Source organism: Carassius carassius, chromosome 16, assembly GCF_963082965.1.
Source record: "Carassius carassius chromosome 16, fCarCar2.1, whole genome shotgun sequence".
Taxonomy (NCBI): Eukaryota; Metazoa; Chordata; class Actinopteri; order Cypriniformes; family Cyprinidae; genus Carassius; species Carassius carassius.
The window spans coordinates 7,427,423-7,450,543 of record NC_081770.1 but is presented as its reverse complement, the minus strand read 5'-3'; the positions used below and the strand labels follow the sequence as shown (position 1 = coordinate 7,450,543).

The following is a 23,121-nucleotide window of genomic DNA, read 5'->3' as shown; positions in this document are numbered from 1 at the left end:
GCTTTACAGTGCAGCCAGGACGAATTTGAGGAAGGGCATCAGGGATGCAAAGGCCGCTTATAAGCAGAGGATTGAGAACCACTTCTGCAACTCCGACCCCCGCCGGGCTTGGCAGGGGATCCGGCACATCACGGGGCAGACTAACACCACTTGCCTGTCCAATAGCAGTGTTTTAATGGCAGAACAGCTTACCCGGTTCTTCAGCCGCTTTGAGGTGAATAGTACTGAGACTATCAACGACTCTGTTCCAGACACAAACAGCCAGGTGCTCATTCTTCAACCTACTGAAGTGATACGCACTCTCCGTAAAATCAAGGCATGGAAAGCATCTGGACCAGACAGCATTCCAGGGCGCGCACTTAGAGACTGTGCAGTTGAGTTGGGTGAGGTACTCACAAACATCTTCAACTTGTCTCTATCGCAGTGCACTGTTCCAACCTGCCTGAAGACGTCTATAATAGTGCCAGTTCCAAAGCATGCTGCCATAACATCCCTCAATGATTATAGGCCTATTGCACTAACACCTATAATTATGAAATGCATGGAGAGGCTGGTTTTAAATCATATCAGGTCTGCTCTGCTACCCACCATGGACCCCCACCAGTATGCATACACGGCCAACAGGTCGACAGACGATGCCATCAACACTGCACTCCACACTGCACTGCGCCACCTGGAACATCAAGGGACGTATGCACGGCTTCTGTTCATTGACTACAGTTCTGCCTTTAATACCATCTTATCAAACAGACTATTTTACAAGATGACTGACTTAGGGATACAGCATAACATCTGCCTGTGGGTTAAAGACTTCCTAACAAAGAGGCCACAGTCAGTGAGGATGGGCTCACATCATTCCACAACTACGCTAATCAGCACGGGAGCCCCACAAGGCTGTGTGCTAAGTCCATTTCTTTACTCCTTGTATACTCATGATTGTGTATCATCTAATGACAACAACATCATAATTAAATTTGCGGATGACACAACTGTGCTGGGGCTGATCACCAGAGGAGATGAGTATGCCTATAGAAAGGAGGTGCAGAGGCTGACGACGTGGTGCACGGAGAATAATCTTACCCTAAACGTCAAGAAAACAAAAGAACTTATCATTGACTTCAGGAAGAAACGAATTGCTCACACACCACTGCAAATCAACGGGGAGATAGTGGAGAGAGTATCAAGGTTTAAATTTCTAGGTACACACATTTCTGAGGACCTTTCATGGACAACAAACATCAAAGCACTAGTCAAGACGGTGCAACAACGGATGTACTTTCTCAGAATGCTTAGGAAAATAAACCTGTCAGCGCGTCTCCTGGTGTCATTCTACCGATGTTCTATTGAAAGTGTCCTAACATATAATATGCTGGTGTGGTATGGAGGCAGCTCGGCTGGGGACAAAAAGGCCCTGCAGAGAGTTATAAAAACCGCACAGAACATCACAAACCAACAGCTACCTGCTCTGGATGATATTTTTAACTCCCGCTGCCTGCAGAAAACACGCAACATTGTGATGGACCCGAATCATCCAGCCCATCAGCTTTTTGAACTGTTGCCATCTGGAAAACGCTTTAGGTCAATCAAAACACGCACAACCAGATTCATGAACAGTTTTTATCCCAATGCCATCAGGATAATGAACCATGAACTGGAACTACAACCTCAAATTTTTACCATAAGACACTCTTGACATGCAGACAATTAAGTGGAATAACATTAAGCACCTTACTTAATAATTGGCAATTTGCAATATGATTGTAACTACTCTTGCTGTGTACGTTGGAAAGTATAAAAATTTCATTGTACGCTGTACAATGACAATAAAGGAATCAATCAATCAATCAATCAATTTAATCTTCCCTAATCTAAGCTGTTTCGCCGATAAATCAAGAGGAAAGGGGGAATTTACAGATGAGCCACCCCGCAAGACCAGGAAGCGAGGTATGCGAGGTGGCGTACTTCATAGACTGAGAAAACAATCTCTTTCCCGGTTCCCCCTGCCTTCTATCATTCTATCAAATGCCCAGTCACTTCGAAATAAAACTGATGAGCTACAAGCCAATGTACGTTTCCAGCATGAATTTAAAGACGCGTGTTTACTGGCGATCACAGAGACATGGCTTTCAGAAAGTGACTTGAACTCTGAGCTGGTCATTGATGGTTTCGGGGCACCTTTCCGCCTGGACCGAGATGCGAGTGTTACTGGAAGGTCACGAGGTGGGGGGGTTTGCCTGTACGTGAATCAAAGATATTGTAAAAATGTCCTTGTTAGAGAAAGATTATGCACTCAGGATGTTGAACTTCTGTCAGTGTCCCTGCGCCCCCCATACTTGCCCCGGGAGTTTCCCCAAATATTTGTGACAGTTGTGTATATTCATCCAAGAGCAAATGCGGATAAAGCCGCGGAGTCGATACTGCAAGTAACACAAAAACTGCAAGGAATATCGCCCGAAGCACCTGTCTTCGTTCTTGGTGATTTTAACCATTGTTCGCTGAAGAAATGTCTGAGAGACTTTTACCAATATGTTACGTGCCCGACTAGGCAAAAGAAGTCATTGGGCTTGTGTTACGGTTCTATCAAGGACGCATATAAAGCTCTCCCGCTCCCCCCGCTGGGCAGGGCTGACCATAACTGTGTCCAGCTCATCCCGTCATATCGCACGGCCCTAAGGAGGGGAAAAACTCTCATTAAACACGTTAAGAACTGGACTGAGGAAGCAATCCTGAGTTTACTGGGCTGTTTTGATTGCACCGACTGGGGCATTTTTAAGGAGTCCTGTACCAACATAAACGATCTTACAGATGTTGTTAGTTGTTATGCTTCCTACTGTGTTGATAATGTAATCCCTGATAAAATTGTACAGGTATATCCAAACAATAAGCCATGGGTAAGGAAATCACTAAAGCTGTTACTAAATAAAAAGAGGCAGGCATTTAGGGAAGGAAACTTTTTAGAATTGAATAAGTTGAAAAAGGAAATAAGAAGTGAAATAAGGAGGGCAAAACAGGGTTACAAAGAAAAAATAGAGAAAGACTTTGGTGGTAGGAGTTTACGTTCAGCCTGGGATGGTATGAGAACTGTTATCGGCACCAGGAGAGAAAAGAATGTCAAGGTTGTGTTAGAAGGTTTTAGTTGTGACAGTTTGCTTGCAACAGAGCTAAACAAATTTTATTTGAGGTTTGATACCACTAATTTTAGTAATGTTATTTTAGAACAGAAATCACATTTATCTGGAAATGGTGTTGTCCCCTTTTTTGACGAACAAGCTGTGGTCAATATGTTTAAGCACTCCAGATCAGGAAAAAGCCCTGGGCCTGACAATATAAGTAGTCGCCTGCTCATCTCTTGTGCAGAGCAGTTAGGTCCAATTTTTCATTATATTTTCCAGATGTCCCTAGAGCAACAGAGAGTGCCGAACATATGGAAACAGTCAACAGTTATTCCAGTGGCCAAACTAAATCATCCAAAATTATTAAATGACTTTAGGCCAGTAGCTCTGACCTCCTTAGTCATGAAGTGTTTTGAAAAACTGGTTAAAAAAGTCATACTTACAAAAACAGAGAATCTCATAGATCCACTACAGTTCGCTTATAGGGCTAAGCGAGGGGTAGATTATGCCACTACTACCTTGTTAAACTTACTATTCAAACATCTTGAAGGTAGTAAAACACACGCAAGGATTTTATTTGTTGATTTTTCATCGGCTTTTAATACAATCCAACCACATATTTTAGTTGATAAGCTCTTAAAGAACTTTGACCTCGATTTTAATATTGTGGGATGGATTCTTGATTTTTTAACCGACAGAACTCAGAAAGTGAGGGTGAATGGTTGCTTGTCTGAGGAGATGTCATCATCCACTGGGTCTCCTCAGGGGTGTGTCCTCTCACCTCTCCTTTATATTCTTTATTCTGACGATTGCCTCAGCCAGCATGAAAATAGACATATTTTAAAATTTGCCGATGACTCTGCTATTGTCAGTCTCCTCTCTAATGAGGAAAGTGACCATGGTCCTGTTGTGGATGATTTTGCACTTTGGTGTGATAGGGCATTCCTTCAACTAAATGTTGAAAAGACAAAGGATATGCAGATTGATTTTAGGCGAAAGTCATCAACTCCACAGACCACTATTATAAATGGGAAGAGGGTGGAATTCGTAGAAACATACAAGTATTTAGGCAATTTGATCGACAATAAGTTAACTTTTACCTCTAACACTGAAATGCTTTGCAAAAGAGGCCAACAAAGACTGTTTTGTCTTCGCAAACTGTCAAAATTTCGTTGATAAGACTCTCATGACCCTTTTTTATAAATCATATATTGAGTCTGTTTTAACATTTTCATTAATTTGCTGGTATGGTAGTCTCACTGTCAAGGCCAAAACTGCCCTTTCCAATATAGTGAAGGTCAGTAGTAAAATTATAGGTGTCCAGCAGAGTAGCCTTTCTGTCCTGTATGATAGACAGGTAGTTAGGAAGGCCAACGCAGTTATCTCTGATAGCTCCCACCCCCTTCATTCTGAGTTCCAGATATTGCCTTCCGGGTCTCGGTACAGATTACCTCCAGTGAAGAATAACAGATATAAGCATTCATTCGTCCCGAGAGCCATCTTGTTTATGAATTCAGCCCGGAGGAGTAGACAGACTATAACTATTAAATAGTGATGGGGTTATTATTATTATAATATGTATAGTATTGCTTGTTTTTGATGTTGCTGAAATGGGGATGGTTATGGAAATGTTGCTATACTATGAAATTGTCAGATTTTACTTTAACAAGGGCCTGTTACATTAAGTATTTCTTATGTGTTTTTGTATTGTATTTGTGCATCTGTGACTGTTCTGTGTTTATCATTTGGTCTTAACCAAGAGAACTGTCTGAGATTGGGATGGATATCTCTCCACACATCTATCAGTTTATGATGGGTGCAAAAGTGGGAAATTAAAGGGTTTGGCCGTGAAGTACTGCTTTTAGGTGGATGTCTATCGTGCGTCTCATCTGGTACCTCATTAAAGTCCCCACCTACGATGATATTATCTGTTGGGTATAATCTCTTAAATCAGAGATTGCAGAAGATACCTCATGTAGTAAATTTTGATTCAATTTAGAATTATTGTGGCCATATACATTAATTAAAATGAAAAAAAAATATTTTCAATGTCTAAAACTACCGCTAGCCAGTGTCCACTGAGATAAGTTTTAGAAGACACTATTTTCCCTGGACAATTATTAAATAAAACTGCAACTCCTGCCGAGTGGGAGGATCCATGGCTAAATACAATTTTATCTCCCCATTGACTAGACCAAAAGGCAACATCAGTTAAAACAGAGTGCGTTTCTTGTAGAAAAATACAGTGAGATCCACTACCTTTACAATATAAAAACATAGCCTTTCTCTTAATCTTGTTTTGAATGCCCCTAACATTTAGTGACATGAACGACAACGGTAACTTCACTGGAAACATTTAAAGCAAAAAAAGAGAGAAAAAAAAACCTACTTAATAATTACAAAGAGTAAAAGGAAAAAAGTGTGCAAACACTTAATATATAAGTGAACAAAATTTTCCCCAGGTTGAATAGCCACGAACCTAGAACATAGGCTTACCTCACAAGTCTCTCCAAACAATCATCTCTTACACCATCCTACCCATAATCAGTTCAAGTACATGATTATGTTGAGTCAATGCGCCGTCCTTCAATGTAACCGAAAGGTCCACGGTAATACGCTTTCTTTCCAGCTTTATGCGCCTGATCGATCAAAGGCCACAGCTCTGCACGTGCCAGCCGGTCCTCTTTCGTAAAATCCTCCATGAATCTGACTCCGCGGTCCCGACAGACTGACGAGTTCTTAGTTGTTTTCCACAGTTCATCCCTATACTTCCTCATGGTGAACTGCACAATCATCTGCCTTGGCTTACCCAGTTCCTTCCTGCCGATTCGGTGTACTGTGTCAACAACCTCCTCTAATTTATGAACGAGATGTGGTGCGATTTCAGCAATAAGACCAATCACTTCCCTACGGGGATCCTCCTCAGGTCTTTCTTTCAAGCCGTTGATCCGGAGGTTCCATCTTCTTTTATACCGCTCAAGTTCAGATGTTCTGCTCGCCAGATCTTTGTGTGTTGTTGTTAAACTCAGGAGCGATTTACTCGTCTCTAGGCACTTTTCTTTGCATTCTTTAATTTCAGCGGCATTAAACTCTACAGCCTTGGAAATCTCGGCGATCATGACACTGTTTCTCCGCATTTGCGTCGCCATTTCTTCTAGCTTTTCATCTTGTGCGTCAAACCGAGCGGTCAGTGAAGTGATGGCTTTTAGCAGCGTTGCATTAGAGATCTCTTCTTCGCAGGACCTTAATTTTTTCAAGGTGTTTGCTTTAGTAGGGGTTAAGTGAGACGAGTCACGACGTTTACCTTCAGGGTCGGCCTTTACCTCCATCTCTGAAACGACCGAGACTGGAGCTGGATTCGGGCCATGAGCAGGAGGGATGATAATCATCGGGTGAGTAGCTTGCTGAGAAGATTTCCGCATTTTGAGGACAGCAAGCACACGAGGAGTGATTAAATTATATTTTAGGAAGGTGTAAATGAGATTTGTGTACTTTTTTAAAACAGAATGGAGACTAACTAGGCAGCTCGGCAAAAACGCATGTGCTCAGCCCGCCATCTTAGCCGGAAGTCCGTGCCTAGTGTGAGTACACCCTTAATCTCTAGCAGATCTGACGTCATTAACCAGAGCTTGCTGCTGCAGTAGCCACGCCCATCAGAGCAGTGACGACCAATCGGATCACAGCTTCAGCAGTATCACAACACTGTATGTAGACTTCTGTAAAGAAATAAATAAATAATTGTGGTATTTTCAGTAAGCTGACTTTAGTCTCTAGATGAACACAAAAACTGAACTTTTTACTTGAGTGAAAAATAAAAAATATTCAAAATCAAGACTTTAGAAAGACATGAGTGTAACTGGTGTGTATAATTAATTGACTTAGTTTAATTTGCTTTCTTTTCTTTTCTATATGGTATCATTATGTTTTTCATATGCTGTTTATATCGTTATAAATTGTATGTGTTTCAAACACTGATCTATATAAATAAATAAATACACACGTGAATAAATACACACCCTCTTTCACTGACACTCTCTCTCACACACATCCTTTCTCTCTTTCCCATACTCATGGTGCTGGCAGTGATATTACGGGTAAGAAATTAAAAATGTGTGCCAGCACATTTGCAGTGCTTTGCATCAAACTGTGAGTGGTATGATATAAACATCACTGAAAATATTTTCATCCTTCTTTCTACTAGGACCACTCCTATGCATTGCCCAATTCTCCTACTCCTCTAAAGGCCAGACTCAGTGAAGCTTTAGCTTGAGTGGAGTCTAGAGCAGGAGAAGCAACCTTGAGTTTTATGTTGTTTACACTCTTTGTCAGACTTTATAAAGGTATTATTTCAAGGGAACTTAATAACTAGTTTGTATTAACTGAATTCCAGATCTTCAGATAGACCTCTTTTCAAAGCGGGGTATGTATGTGCTATTTTCACTTTTTTTTGAAAGTCTTGGGAAAAAAAAAACAATCTTAGAAAAAAATGAAAAAGTTCCCAAAATAGGGATCCAAGGGATGAAGCACTTAAATAGCTATTTTTTTTTTATTTTTTATTTTTGTAAAGGTGGATGCAATCAGTGGAGGCCAAGCCTGGGCTCAACACAATGATGTTGTACATGTTGCAGAGAAGATGTCTAGAAGACCCTGGTAAATATGGCTCTATGGGCCTCATGTTGGATGCCATGTCCATCAAAAAACATGTCCAGGACAATCCCTATACCCAGAAAATCATCCCCTTGGACACTGTAAAACCCGACAAGTTAACTTAACTCAAACCGTTTGAGTAAACCGATTGCCTTGACTGTTATACCCGACAAGTAAACTTAACTCAAACAGTTTGAGTAAACAGATATCCTTAAGTTATGTTAACTCAAACCATTTGAGGAAACCGATTGCCTTAAACCGTTTAAGTTGAAAAAACTCACAGTTATGAGTACTCTGAACTTAATTCAGTTGAGTTCACTGAAAGAAGATGTACATTGCAATTAAGATTAACTAAGTGCTGATTGAGAATTAGTGATGAACAGCTGCTGTTAACAAACAGAATTACTGAAGAAAAGAGAAACACAAGAACTACTACAACTGACTTCAGACACAGCCTTAGATGAAATCAACTGAAATAAAATACATGAAATCTCTCAAGATCTGATTAAACAACCCCACAAACAGCATCACCAGCTCCACTTATTAATAACCAGACTGACTTTATTTCTCTCAGACATCTACAGAAGATCTTATTGAGAATGAACTAAGGTTTAGATGTTGATTTATTGTTTCATTTGAAGTAACCATGTTAGAGATCAGTGTTTGCTTTAGTTGGGCTCTTGACCCTTGATTTCTGTCTTAGTCTTTTCTCTGGCTGTTATAACTGTGTGTGCTAAAACACATTTGTTGTAATTCAAAAGCCCAGAAAAAATGCCATCAGGCGTTAAACTGTACCTAGGTGTAGATTGTTATACTTTATATTGGTTATGATAATTATTCATTATTATTCACAATTATTGAGCTGTACGGAGTCTAATCTTTGATGAAGTAGGTGTAGTGTAATTTGAAGAAGTGGTTCTAGTAAAAAATGACACTAAGAGCCAGTAGTTCTGTGATTATCAGTTACTATAAAAATGACTTTCTAAACATTTTGTACACATACATTTTTCTTCTATGCCACTAGTTGGTCAAACACAGACATTAATAATCAGAATATGAACCTCTACAATGGTGACGAAAAAAAACATGCTGCAATGCATGCTGGGTACTAGTGTATTACAAAACTCATCCATGGCTCCCAGCATGCTCTGCAGCATTTTTTCTTATGGTCACCATTGTTGAGGTTCATATTCTGATTATTGATGTCTGTGTGTGACTAATTGACACCATAGAAGTCCAAACTGTCTGGAAAGTCTTAATATTAACTGATTATCACAGAACCACTGGCTCTTAGCATCCATTTACTATAATCAATCAAATTACACATCACCTATTTCATTGGAGATTAGACTCAGTACAGTTCAATAATTGATGATCATCATCACCAATATAAAGTATAACAACCTACACCTAGGTACAGGTTAGCACCTGATGGCATTTCTTCTGGGCTTTTGAATTACAACAAATGTGTTTTAGAAACACACGGTTATAACAGCCAGAGAAAACACTAAGGCAGAAACCAAGGGTCAAGAGCCCAACTAAAGCAAACACTGATCTCTAACATGGTTACTTCAAATGAATCAATAAATCAACATCTAAACCTTAGTTCATTCTCAATAAGATCTTCTGTAGACGTCTGACAGAAATAAAGTCAGTCTGGTTATTAATAAGTGGAGCTGGTGATGCTGTTTGTGGGGTTGTTTAATCAGATCTTGAGAGATTTCATGTATTTTATTTCAGTTGATTTCATCTAAGGCTGTGTCTGAAGTCAGTTATAGTAGTTCTTGTGTTTCTCTTTTCTTCAGTGATTCTGTTTGTTAACAGCAGCTGTTCATCACTAATTCTCAATCAGCACTTAGTTAATCACTTAATTACTTGAATGCAAAGTTTCAAAACTTACATGGTTTAAATCAAGGCAATCTGTTTACTCAAACGGTTTGAGTTAAGTTAACTTGTCAGGTTTTACAGTGGAATTATAAGGTTCTATCTGCATTCTGAGTAGTTTTGAGATATTGAGCTTCAAAGTTTTTGCATTCCATTCCACTTTGTAGATAGAACCTTATTGTTTTTTAAATAAAAATCCCATAATGTATACAACATAAAAAAATCTATCACATACTGTAAATAAGTTGTCACAGAATGACAATATGGGAATAACTCAATTTTGACAAAAATATCAGATAGAACCTTATAATTCCAAGGGGACGAAATGTCTGGATATGTGGATATGGGGAATGGCATGGATGAGACTGATTTAGCCACAGAGGTGCTTGTTTTTGTGGTGGTAGGGATACAGGGTCATTGGAAAGGTCCAGTTGACTACTACCTCACAAAGTCTCTGTCTCCAGACACACAGAAGGTCCTAGTTGTCCATGCTCTGGAGGAATTGCATGCACGTGACATAAAGCATGTGTGTCAGCTAAAGGGACACCCCCATGAGCCGTTAAAAACCTTCTTTGAACATCCAGTGACCACTGACAGGGTGTTTGTGTTGATGGATGCTACTCAACATGTTGAAACTGGCACGCAACATGTTGCAGGCTTACAGCCCGATAACCAGCGCCACTGGAGAAATCAGCTGGTCATACATCGTTGAGCTCAGCAGTGTCCAAACAAAAGATGGACTGCATGTGGCCCACAAGATAACAAACAAGCATGTTCACTTTGATGGCCAGAAGATAAAGGTGTACCTGGCTGCTCAAACACTGAGTCACTCTGTAGTGGTAACACTGCGCACACTGAGGGACCTTGGTTATTCACAGTCTAAAAACTGTGAAGCAACAGCATGAATTCATTGAGGTAATATAACATGCAAACATTGTTATTTAACACTGCATATTCTGCATGATCTCCAACTCTGTTTATACTTACCTGTAGAGGGAAATCCAAGCAGAGCTGGGTACTAAAATACTTACTTGTTTTATATATTGAAATTAGATTATAATTTGATCTCCATGATGCAATACCACTGTTTGGGGTGATATTTCATATCTGCCTTATCCTATCTTTAGATGATTGACAGGATGTTTGACGTCCTGAACAGCCCGATATTGGTACCTTCTGGGTGGGCAAATTCTAGTAAAGATTTCTTTTTATATACTTATAAACATGGTTATACAGTTATTACCTTACTTACCTTTTATAGCGTACCTGTGGGAAAAAATGGTTATACAGTTTCCTTACTTACCCTTAGAAGATATAACTATTATAACTCTGACTGTCCTCATTAAACATCTCTGTAATCAGAATCAGAATCGGAATCAGAAAGAGCTTTATTGCCAAGTATGCTTGCGCATACAAGGAATTTGTTTTAGTGACATAAGCTTCCAGTAAACAGAGACAACAGCACACAGACAAAAAAAAAAATTACAGGAGATTTACAAATTGGCAAATAAATAAGTGTATAAACAATTGTGCTATAAATGATAATGGAATAGGATTGAGTGAGATGCAGGAATGTTCTAGGATGGAGGGGTAACAAATAAATATAAGGATATTGCACATTTTTGCATAAGCATAAGTTTAAGTGGGAAACATTTAACTGTTCATGAGGTAGATTGCCTGGGGGAAGAAACTATTCTTGTGCCTTGCTGTTCTTGTATTTGCGGCTCTGAGGCGCCGGCCAGATGGCAAATGTTCAAAGATGGGGTGACTTGGATGTGAGGGATCCAGAGTGATTTTCTGAGTCCTTTTCCTCACTCTGGATGTGTACAGTTCTTCTGATATCTGATTTTGTAGCTGAACCAAACCAGACAGTAATTGAAGTACACAGGACTGACTCAATGACAGCTGAGTAAAACTGTTTCAGCAGCTCCTGTGGCAGGTTAAACTTCCTCATCTGGCGAAGGAAGTACAACCTTTGTTGGGCTTTTTTCACAATGGAGCCAATGTGATTGTCCCACTTCAGGTCCTGAGAGATGGTGGTTCCCAGTGACTCCACTGCAGCCACAGTGCTGTTCATGATGGTGAGTGGGGAAAGTGCAGGGGGGTTTCTCCTAAAGTCCACAGTCATCTCCACTGTTTTGAGCGTGTTCAGCTCCAGGTTGTTAAGACTGCACCAGACAGCCAGCTGCTCAACCTCCTGTCTATAAGCAGACTCGTCACCGTCCTGGATGAGGCCGATGACTGTAGTGTCATCTGCAAACTTCAGGAGCTTGACAGAGGGGTCTTTAGAGGTGCAGTCGTTGGTGTACAGGGAGAAGAGCAGAGGGGAGAGAACACATCCCTGAGGGGCACCAGTGTTGGTGGAGCAGCTGTTTGACATGAATTTCCCCAGTCTCACTAACTGTTGCCTATCTGTCAGAAAGCTGGTGATCCACTGACAGATAGAGCTAGGAACAGAGAGCTGGGTCAGTTTGGTCTGGAGGGTTGTTGGGATGATGGTGTTGAAAGCCGAACTAAAGTCCACAAACAGGATCCTCACATAAGTCCCTGTTTTGTCCAGATGTTGCAGGATGAAGTGCAATGCCATGTTGATTGCATCATCCACGGACCTGTTTGCTCGGTACGCAAACTGCAGGGGGTCCAGTAAGGGTCCAGTGATGTCCTTCAGATAAGCCAGAACCAGTTTTTCAAACGACTTCATGACAACAGACGTTAGAGCCACAGGTCTGTAGTCGTTAAGTCCTGTTATCTTGGGTTTCTTTGGAATGGGGATTATGGTGGAGCGTTTGAAGCAGGAAGGCACTTCACACAACTCCAGAGATCTGTTGAAGATCTGTGAAAAGATGGGGGCCAGCTGGTCAGCACAGATTTTCAGACAGGCTGGTGTAACGCCATCTGGGCCTGGTGCTTTTCTTCTTTTGTTTTTCTTGAAGACCTGGCGCACATCATCTTCACAGATTTGAAGAGCAGGAGGTATGGAGAGGGGGATTGCAGGAGGTGTTAATGGTTGTGTAGGGAGATGGTCAGAGTGGGTGTTGGGGGTTTCAAATCTACAATAAAACTCATTCAGGTCGTTAGCAAGTCGTTGATTAGCCTCAGTGCAAGGGGATGGTGTCTTGTAGTTTGTGATGGCTCTCAGTCCTCTCCAAACTGAAGTAGAGTCGTTGGAAGTAAACTGGTCTTCCAACTTTTTAGCGTAGGTCTTTTTAGCCGCTCTAATCTCTTTGTTCAGTGTGTTCCTGGCCTGATTGTACAAGACCCTGTCCCCATTTCTGTAGGCATCCTCTTTGGCCTGACGAAGATGTCTGAGTTTTACTGTAAACCATGGCTTATCATTGTTGAATGTTAAATAAGTCCTGGTAGGAATGCATATATCCTCACAGAAACTAATATAGGATGTTACAGTCTCTGTGAGTTCGTCCAGATCGGTGGTAGCAGCTTCAAAAACGCTCCAGTCTGTGATGTCAAAACAAGATTGTAAATCCTGCTCTGTTTCGCTGGTCCATCTCTTCACAGTCTTTACTACAGGTTTAGCAGATTTAAGTTTCTGCTTGTAGGTCGGTATAAGATGAACCAGACAGTGATCAGAACGTCCCAAAGCTGCTCGTGGAACAGAGTGATATGCATCCTTTATTGTGGTGTAACAGTGATCCAATATATTACTGTCTCTGGTGGGACAGGTAACATGCTGTCTGTATTTTGGCAGTTCACGGGAAAGATTGGCTTTATTAAAGTCCCCAAGAATGATAAAAACAGAGTCCGGGTGTTGTTGTTCTGTGTCTGTGATCTGATCAGCGAGTTTCTGTAAAGCTGAGCTCACATGCGCTTGAGGTGGAATGTAAACACTAACCAGAATGAACGAGTGAAACTCCCGCGGGGAATAGAACAGCTTGCAGTTGATAAACTGCGTTTCTAGATCAGGACAGCACATCTTATTTAACACAGTTACATCTGTACACCACCGTTCATTGATGTAAAAGCATGTCCCGCCGCCGCGCGATTTCCCCGTTGATTCTGCGTCGCGATCCGCTCTAAACAGCTGAAAGCCCGGCAGATGGAGTGCGCTGTCCGGTATGGTGTCATTCAGCCAGGTTTCCGTGAAACACAGAGCAGCAGAGTGAGAGAAATCCTTATTTGTCCGAGAGAGCAGAAGGAGTTCGTCCGTTTTGTTGGGTAGAGAGCGGAGATTTGCGAGATGGATGCTAGGCAACGGCGTTCGAAATCCGCGCTTCCTGTTCTAGACAGAGCCTTCCTTGTCTTAGTTAGGCTACAGGAAAATATTATCACTGCTCTTACCCTGAAAATTAATCAAAGGGCAGACTCGCTCGAGAAAATGATAATTACCAACTCAAACTCAATTGAGGATCTCAAAACATCTTTAAATCACCTGTACGTTGAGATTCAAGGTCTTAAAAATGACAAAACTAAGATCGCTGAGAAGATTGCACAGCCACAAAAATCGCTTGTCATTCTGCAAGAGCGAATCGCTGATGCTGAACGGTACAAAAGCAATGGTGCTTATACCTCTATGGTCTCTCTGAACAACCAAACGAAGACATAAAATACAAAGTTCTTGAAATTTGCAACGTCTTTTCTCCAGAATCTTGCCGGAAGGGTTTTGATGTCTTTGCTCACAGGCTCGACAAACCGCAGCCAGGCAGGATTCGTGCCGTTATTATTCTGTTCGCGTTGCGATCTGTGTGAGATGCCGTATGGAGGAATGCCAAAAACAGCAAATTCCTGAAACAACGCAAGCTTCGCTTCCTAGAGGATCTGACCAAAGAAGAAAATGACAAACGATCGCTTCTGTGGCCACATGTGAAGAAAGCACGTGAAGACAACAAGAAAGCCTACTATATCGGATCCAAAGCTTTCATTGAAGGCATAGGCCTAGAGATCAAGCTGAACGCTGAAGGCCAAAAGATAAACAGAACAATCCGTATGAACTGACTTACAAACTGAGGCATGCCTACAAATAACTTGATTTCATTTTGCTTAAATTTAAGTCAACGAAGTTATTTGTTATTGCTGTTGTTCATAATATGTAGATTTCATATTGTAGGCTACAAGAAGTACAATGTTAAATCTGTTCTGCTACTTTAACCTGAAGATAGTTCAAACCCTCTACATACTTCTGTTCTCTTATCTCCTGTAATTACTTCCTAATGGAGCTATCACTTATCTCTCTTAATGTAAAGGGCGTTTGAGATATTGTAAAAAGAAAAGCAATATTTTTGTTTTGCAAAGAAATGAAAGCAGATTTTTTTTTTTTTTTACATGAATCCCACTCAAGTGCAGAAGACGTTTTGTTCTGGAAGAGCCAGATGGGTGATGAGCTCTGGTTAACACATGGAACTAATCATTCAGCTGTGTGATCACTTTGAAAGGCAAATTTAGGGGGACAATTCTTTATAACCAATGTGATTGTAATGTTAAAACCTTAATATTCATCCGGAAGAAGGAGGCGGGAACCGGCGGACAATCAAACAACATTTTAATAATACAAAATAAACACAAAACAGCGCACCAGCCCCTCACGGACGACTGGTGTGCTCAAATAAAAACCAAAACACAACTAAAAGCCCAGGCCTGGTCCTCTCTCGTCCTTCACTGTCGTCGCTCCAGTTTTATATCCTTCCATCTCCTATGTGGGATTCGAGACCGGCAGTGGGTCGCAGGTGTCCCTGATTTCCCAATTATTGCCGGCCTCCCTCCTTGTTCCCACATCCCTCGGCCCCGCCCCACTCGCCACAGTGATGTCAAAGGGCATAAGGTAATTTTAGTTATTGAAATCGACATTAATATGTTTATATTATGTAACATATGGATCTATAATTCTTGTGTTCTGAATCCAAATCTGTTGGACACTATAGATTTAAATGTAAATATTCTCTCAACTAAATTTCCAAGGGCTCTAGATAGACCCCCCCCCCCCCCAGAGTCTTAATAAAAATAACAACCTCCAGAATTTTTGCAATAATTTAGCTCTCATAGTCATAGAACAGAAACCCCTTTGTTAGACAATTTACAATGAGCAATAAGCAAATGACTCAGCAATCGAGAATTGACTTTTGGCTAATTTCCTCAGAATTAGAACAAAATGTTTTGCAAACTAAAATATCCCCCGCTATTCTCACTGATCACAGAGTCTTAACTTTAAACATTAAATTTGAAGTTGTCTGATGTAATTGTAGAAATGCAGGCTATTGGAAATTAAATAATTAATTTTGCACCATTGAGATTATGTGGAGCATATCCAAACATTAATAAATAAATAATGGACACAGGCAAAGATGTGAAAGGAAGATGGCACAGTTTGGGAACTACTAAAGTTTGAAATAAGAAAATTTAGCATTCAGTTTGGGAAAAAGAACACGTGTTCAAGACGTAATCAAAGAGATTTCAGATTTAACTCAGTCACCTACCCACACATCAAATAGTGATGATTTAGAAAATTTACAGAAAGAATTAGACTGTATTCATCAAGAAAAAGCCAGAGGCGCCTGAGAGAAGGTGAAAGGAACGGCTAATACTTTTTTAGTCTTGAGAAAAGGCATGCAGAAATAAACTTAATTAAAAATTAAAAAAATTAACAGTACGGTTACTGAGGACCTAGGCATGATTTCTGAATTTGTCTCTAAATATTACACAGATATTTATTCTTTAGGAGAGGATCAAGACAATGCAATTCTTTTTAAAACAAGTATAAGTTCAAAAACATAGTCTTTAGAAAGTAAGTAGTGTTCTCAAGACCTTTCTCTAAATGAAATTGAATTTTGTATTATAAGATAATGGCATCAATTTTTGCAATACGTATGAAAAATGCATTAAATGAGATAATTGATGAAACTCAAAGTGGATTCATGAAAGGTCATCACATTTCCTCTAATATTCGTTCTGTTATTGATTTAGTGCAGTATAGTAATTTATTGAAAGTAATTAATTCCTTCAAATGTATTGCAGTCAATAAAAGGCAAATTAAAATATGGCAACTTGCTGATGATTTCTTAGTTATAGTTCTGCGGTGGCTTTGAATATAACTAATAATTTTTCAAAATTCTCTGGATTGAATTTAAATCTATCTACAGCTCAAAAATAACAACCTATCCACTGGATGTAATATTCCTGTTAAAAGCATGGTAAACTATTTGGGTATCAAAATCTCTAAAAATACTGATGCAATAGTCAACTCAAATCTTATACCTGTTATCTAAAAAATGCAAAAGAGGTATAATTCATGGTTGGCGAGAGATCTTTCTATTCAAGGAAGAATTTTATTAAGTAAAGCAGAAGGTCTTTCGAAAGCAGCATACCTCCTGTCTTTACTTAGTGCCCCAAAGGTTATATGCTCATAAATGGAATAAATTCTCTTTAATTTCATCTGGAGAAACAAGCCTCATAAAATAAAAAGTGTCCTTATTAATAAACTATCTGATGGTGGGTTAAATATTCTTAATTTTACAATTTTCAACCAAATTTTAAAAAATTAATTGTCTTTCAACATTGTCCCATATCATTTATAAGGCTTAATTGCACACGTCTTTTCCGTATTGTCATTTTACTTTTATGACTTAAAATATATAATATAGAAGCTGTGTGCAAATTGAAATATGATCTTTATCATATCTCTTTACATAAAACAATTCTCAATAATATACTTAATATTATAACATCAATAATTCATGCAAACTGCATTCACAAGAACCACCTTGAAAATATATATTGTTCAGATCATATCACTATTTTTTGTGACCTAAATTCAGCCTAGATCAATGGACTATAACGTTTTGTCAATACAACAGACTTGTACATGTTAATTGACCACAGTTTTTTGCCTTGCCCACTTGGATATTCAATTCTTTTTTTTTTTTTTGTAAATGTAACCACTTCTGTTTTTAAAATATACGTAGACTCACATGATCAGACAATTTACCAAACAATCCAGATCAAATTAACACTTCATGGTTTTGCAATATTTATTGGAAATTACACAATCTAATTAGTAAAATTTGTCAAATCAAATCCAAATTAACTATTGCACACCACACCTCATTCCTGCCCCCTAAAACTGGCAGTCTGGGCAATGCTCAGGAAATTCAGGGTCTGTATAAAACCATCGCAGGTTTCCACGTCTTCCGTTTCCACAGTACCCCACAGTGTTTGAATTGCACAGTGGGCAGTGATACCGGCTGCAGCATTCTGTGCATTTCTGTATTGATGGTAGCTCCGTCCCTTTACGCACACTAATGTGATTTGCCTAAAAGAAGAGGGTAGTATTAATAGATTGTTTACGTAATAAGTATAGTGACACATATGAAATACCGGTATTACCTTATAATTCATAAAAGTTTACAAAAATCCAATTAATAACTTTCCCAAAAAAAAAAGGAATTGAACAAGGCATTTACACGTGCATAGGGAAAAGTACTACTTCAACAAAAAACAAAAAAACATAGCTAGCTAGAAAACTCTCGTGTGCATAGACAACCTAGCATTTTAGACTATTCTCTACCAAGACTGTTCTATGAGATCTCGTTAACTGGGTACAATCTTCACACATTCAAGTGAAAAAAAAAACGTATTTACAATATTAAATCATACCACTCAAAGAACGATTTAATTGGAAAATCTATTGTAGCAGCCTAACGTTAGCTCTAGAATTGAGGCACACCAGAGTTCACTAATACCTTTAAAAAACACGACACAGTACCTTGAAAACAAGACGATTTTTTAAACTAGCTAGTTTGTGCATTTGAATTCTGACATGACCTATAAATCATCGACAGTTTATTATTTTTTCTTATCGCTGACATCTGCATGGCATGTCAAAATTGAAAAGTGAATGACGATACGGAAATGACGTCTGCTGTCCATCCACTGGTGTCCAGCAGAGCCGTTGAAAAACAGAGTTGCGACACTCCCATAGACTGCCATAGGAACTTTGGAATGCGGAAGTAAAGCGTGTCGTAGAGCAGCCAATATTTCATATTGCATAACTCATGTTCATGGCTCTTTAATCTAACAGTCTCGTGTGTGTAATGGGAAGTATACACATGAAATCAGAATACATGTTTGTAAATATTAAGTATTTTTTGATTGCATAAAATTTTACAATATTTCGCTCTTTTAGGAGGTGAAAAATAAGTCTAAACCAAGACTCTATACCTAGATAAAGTAACAGTAATTTAAGTTCCAGCTGTCGAACAGGTGGGATTTAATTTGCAAAGCCATACACTGTAAGCCATCACTGTGTGTGTGTGTGTTGTCCTGTTTGTTTTCAGCAGGATGGATTATCGGTGGGGAGTGGAGCAGTGGCCAGGCTGGGGAGCTTATGGTTCCTTTAAGCAATGGAGTGATGATGAAGCTGGTTTACTTATCCTCTCACAGGATGTAATGTTTAATTAAATGTTTTGTTGAATGCAATTGGTTGCCTTGTAAATTTTTCACTGTTGACATTCTTTCTTGCCTTAAAACTGAGCAGCTTCTGGCATTCATTGATATTCACTTGTTGTGCATGTATATATTTATGTGAATGTGTCTTAGCAATATATACAGTAATATTAACATTAACACAACTGGGTGAGGAACAGCCAAACTCAGCTAACAAGGTTGCTGAAGACAGTTTACTGTGAAAAAAAACATAAAACCACGGCAAGACGCAGCAACAAGACACAAGGCAGATGTGCTGCCCAAGCTCTGTTGAAGAAGTACAAAGAAATTGAGGACTGGTCAGCAGTGTCACCCAAAGAAACTTACTGCAGCCGATGAAAGGCACATCATGCTTATTTGCCTTGCAATCGGAAGATGGCCAGCAGTACCATCAGCTCAGAGCTGCAGACTATCAGTGGGACAATATTCATACAATACTACAACCTAGAAATAATTTGCAGGTCTCAGCAGCACGAATTATGTGCCCAGCTACATCTGATTCAAATATTATGCTAATCAACAGTGAGTGTATTTTCAGACATTACAGTGCTTCACTCGCACTGACTGTTATTCTGCCTGAAAGAATGAAAAGACCGAGCTGAAGGTGGAGCGATTCGACCAATCAGATGAAAGCAGCGTTTCAGGGCCGCCCACAAGTGCGAATTAAATATTGAAGCCATAAACTGAAATGATCAAAACGTACACGGACCAACGGTCTTGTCCATGTTCTCTCACTTGAATCCTCTTCTTGAGATTTGAGTCTGAGACCTTCTGCAAGCCCCGCCTTGTTCACGCAGTGATTGACATGGTGGGAGGGGGCGGACACGTGATCGGCTCGGAATGCATTTTCAATGTGCATATTGAATTTTGCTACATTCATTGCGGGACATTGAATGAAAATGCAATCGTAAGTGTCTTGACTGTGAGTGTTAATGCATTTAAGAAAAATAGCATTTAAATGATCATTTTGCCACAGTTTATGCTTGAACATGTTAGACATATCTAATAATTTCTGTGATACATTTTCATTTTAATTTTGCAACTTATAAAGCGTTAAAATTAGCATTCATTTTACATATTAAAACTGGTGTATGAAATGGCAAATGAAAATTATGTAATTAAATTTTCATTTTAATTTTGCACCAAACGTTGCACAAATGTATTGGAAAATGTAAATGTAAATACAGAAATGCATTGTCATTTTACATATTGCATTGTCATTTTGCATATTACATCCCAAATTTAATATTGCTACCCATATGCTTCCATATAAACCTTTTTTTGGACAAATTAGTTCTTAGGACAACTTTTTTTTTTTTTTTTTGTAGGCTATGTGTGTGTGTATTTATATTATTAGTATAAAGACATACTGTAGGTAAATATAAACAGTACACTTATGTTTAGGGAATGTTTAGCCTATGTTTAGGGGAGGATGAAGGGGTGAACCATGCAGAAATTAATCCCATTAACAGTAACGGTAATGTTATGGATCGTATTTAGGAAAAGAGAACACACTGTAAGTGTAGTAAGCATAGTAATCAATGCATACGCGTTAATATTTGCCGAAAAAAATGCTGTCATTTATAGTCGTTGCTGTAAATGTATTTTACGCTATAGGAGCAGGCCGCTCCTCCCTCCAAAATCAAACACAAAAACTGATTAATGCCGTGTTTCCGCCACTCCCCAGAAAATAATGCTATTATATTTATGTAATGCAAGTGTCGAAGTAATAATCAATGTATATTATGCGTCAATATTTACCGATAATTTCTGCAAATATAGTTGCAGCTGTCTGTCCAGCTTAAAACCATTCAAACTGGTTGACAGCGCGGAGTTGTTTGGAACTATTGAGAGCTGCGTGAACCACGTGACAGCGTGGCGGCGAGATCAAAGAGTGTCGCAACTCTCATATTTAACGGCTCTGGTGTCCAGCCACTGGTGTCTAGCAAGAAGTGAGTCTGCGGGGCTGCAGCTGGATGCCTCTCGCATTTGTAGATAAAATAATAACACTTGCATGAAATAATAACACTTGCATGATGCAGTGTAAGTTATGTTGAACTAATAGAACATTTGAATTGGAAATTCAGAAGGTTATTATAATAGAGGCGCATTAAGTGAAAACATGCATATTTATTGTATCAAACAAAGTGTCAAGTTTGAATACATTTCACTGGTGTACGATTATCAACGGATAGGGACGCATCAGACGTTTCCCAAAAGTTTTTGTTTTCATGAACTGTGATTTATTTGATCCACTAGTTTGTATAAAAAAAATTAATGTTTTTATTGAACCACTCGCAGGGTGCCGCCTTGTTCGCGTGACGTCATACGCACAACGTCGACGTCATATGGACTTCCGCGTCAGTTTTAAATCTTGGACCTGAGCCACCACAATAATATCACACATTTGAGGGTGAGCTATTTTGAAAAGTTAAAATAAAAAAACATTGGGACACAAACTCAATACGACATTCAGCTGTTTTGTTTCCTGAGAAATGGATCGTTTTCATCATTTTTCGCGATTCATGAAAACCAGGTGCAGACCATCATCTTCATCATCATCATCGTTACAATTTTGTATCAAGTTTCCCTTAAGGTAAAAATGTTACTTGACTCATCGTCAACATTTTGGGCTTGGATTCTGAAATTGTCTTGCTAAAACAAGACATAAAGTTGGTACGACGTTTGTCAGAGATTCAGCCTCTGAAATGTTCAGTAGCCTAACGTTAGCTCTTTAACGATTTAGCATAATATCAAATAAGGCGTTTCAATTGTTTTCAAATGTAGAAGGGAGCACACAATGTGTTTTATTTGTTTTAATCTGCTTTAAAGGCAATAGCGGCTACGTAGAACTATAGGCTAACGTTATATGAAAAACATTTTGAAAGCTTTATATTCTAATCTCTGAACACGTGACAACATTTGGGCAGATATGTCCGTGTGTTATCCAGTGGGTGGCGCGCTAATGTTGATTGGGAGGCTCGAAGTAATGTTACACGCATTAAATGCTTTATAATAATTGTTTTTTGAACCTTAAACCACATAAACACATTTCATTAGATTAGATTCAAGTTTGTCATTGCACATGTAAATTACACTAGTGCAATGGACAGTAAAGGGCATAGAAAATATTAAAGTCCTTAAGAATGCTGTGAGCTCAACGTAGACAGTGTTTCCTCTGACACCTATCAGCACATGATATTTAAATATCATAATATACGTCAATCAATGTAAAGTAAATATGGTCTTCTATTTTAACTTCAAAGAATGCGTGTTGTTACTGGTTTCTAGCACAACATTTTGATAGTTGTTTTAGCCACAGAACTATAAAAGAACACATAATATTGAAAATGAAACAAAAATGGATTAGCATAAATATAAAATAAAAAATAAAACTTCTATCTCAGCTTAAAACGCTGTTTCCTGTTACACACTTCTCAAATAACATTTTGCAGTATTGTCAGAAGAGATACAGAAGTCCCGCTATTCAAGTTTCACTTGCAAAACTTTCAAAAGAGTCTTAAGTACCATGGCAGGTCCAAAGAGTTCCTTTGGAGAGACCGGGGAGTCGAGGAAAGACATTTTTTTAGGTGTCCCTGATCTTCATCAGGTTTAGCCACAGGTAGTGTTCCAGTAACACCAAGCTGGCCATGGCCTTTCTGAATGCCTGCATCATCACCTTGGTAGCACGTAGGGCCAGATCCGTTTCCGCACACAGCTCCATGAATGCACTTAGATACCGGCCAGACTCGTACACATCACAGAGAAGTTTGGCCTGAAATACCTGTAGTAGGGGTGTGCCGGTACTAGTACCGGTAGGCCTACTGAACGGTTCCTGGGCAAATTCCAAATGTAAGTGATCATCCCTATCCCCTTGAAGTGGGGACTTTGGAGTGAGTAGGACATGTGCGTGACATTAAGTAGTCGTTAGGAATGCACTTTGCTAAAGGAGCGACATCATTTCCTCATTATCTTCAGCTGGGATGTTCCTGTGACAGCGCAGCATGTGTCCGTCAGCAGATGTCGCTGTTTTACTGTTATAAATGTT

General features: G+C 39.3%; 2 protein-coding genes across 2 annotated transcripts in view; both read left to right on the top strand.

The window, feature by feature from the left end:
- LOC132159328 (carcinoembryonic antigen-related cell adhesion molecule 1-like) overlaps window positions 1–23,121 on the top strand; it is a 449,528-nt gene that overhangs the window by 249,392 nt on the left and 177,015 nt on the right. The gene's annotated exons all lie outside the window — the stretch shown is intronic.
- Window positions 21,429–23,121, top strand: part of LOC132160319 (SLAM family member 9-like) — a 145,191-nt gene continuing 143,498 nt past the window's right edge. The window contains exon 1 of the mRNA XM_059570087.1: window positions 21,429–21,669. The gene's annotated coding sequence lies outside the window, so the exon portion shown is untranslated. The remainder of the gene's footprint in view (window positions 21,670–23,121) is intronic.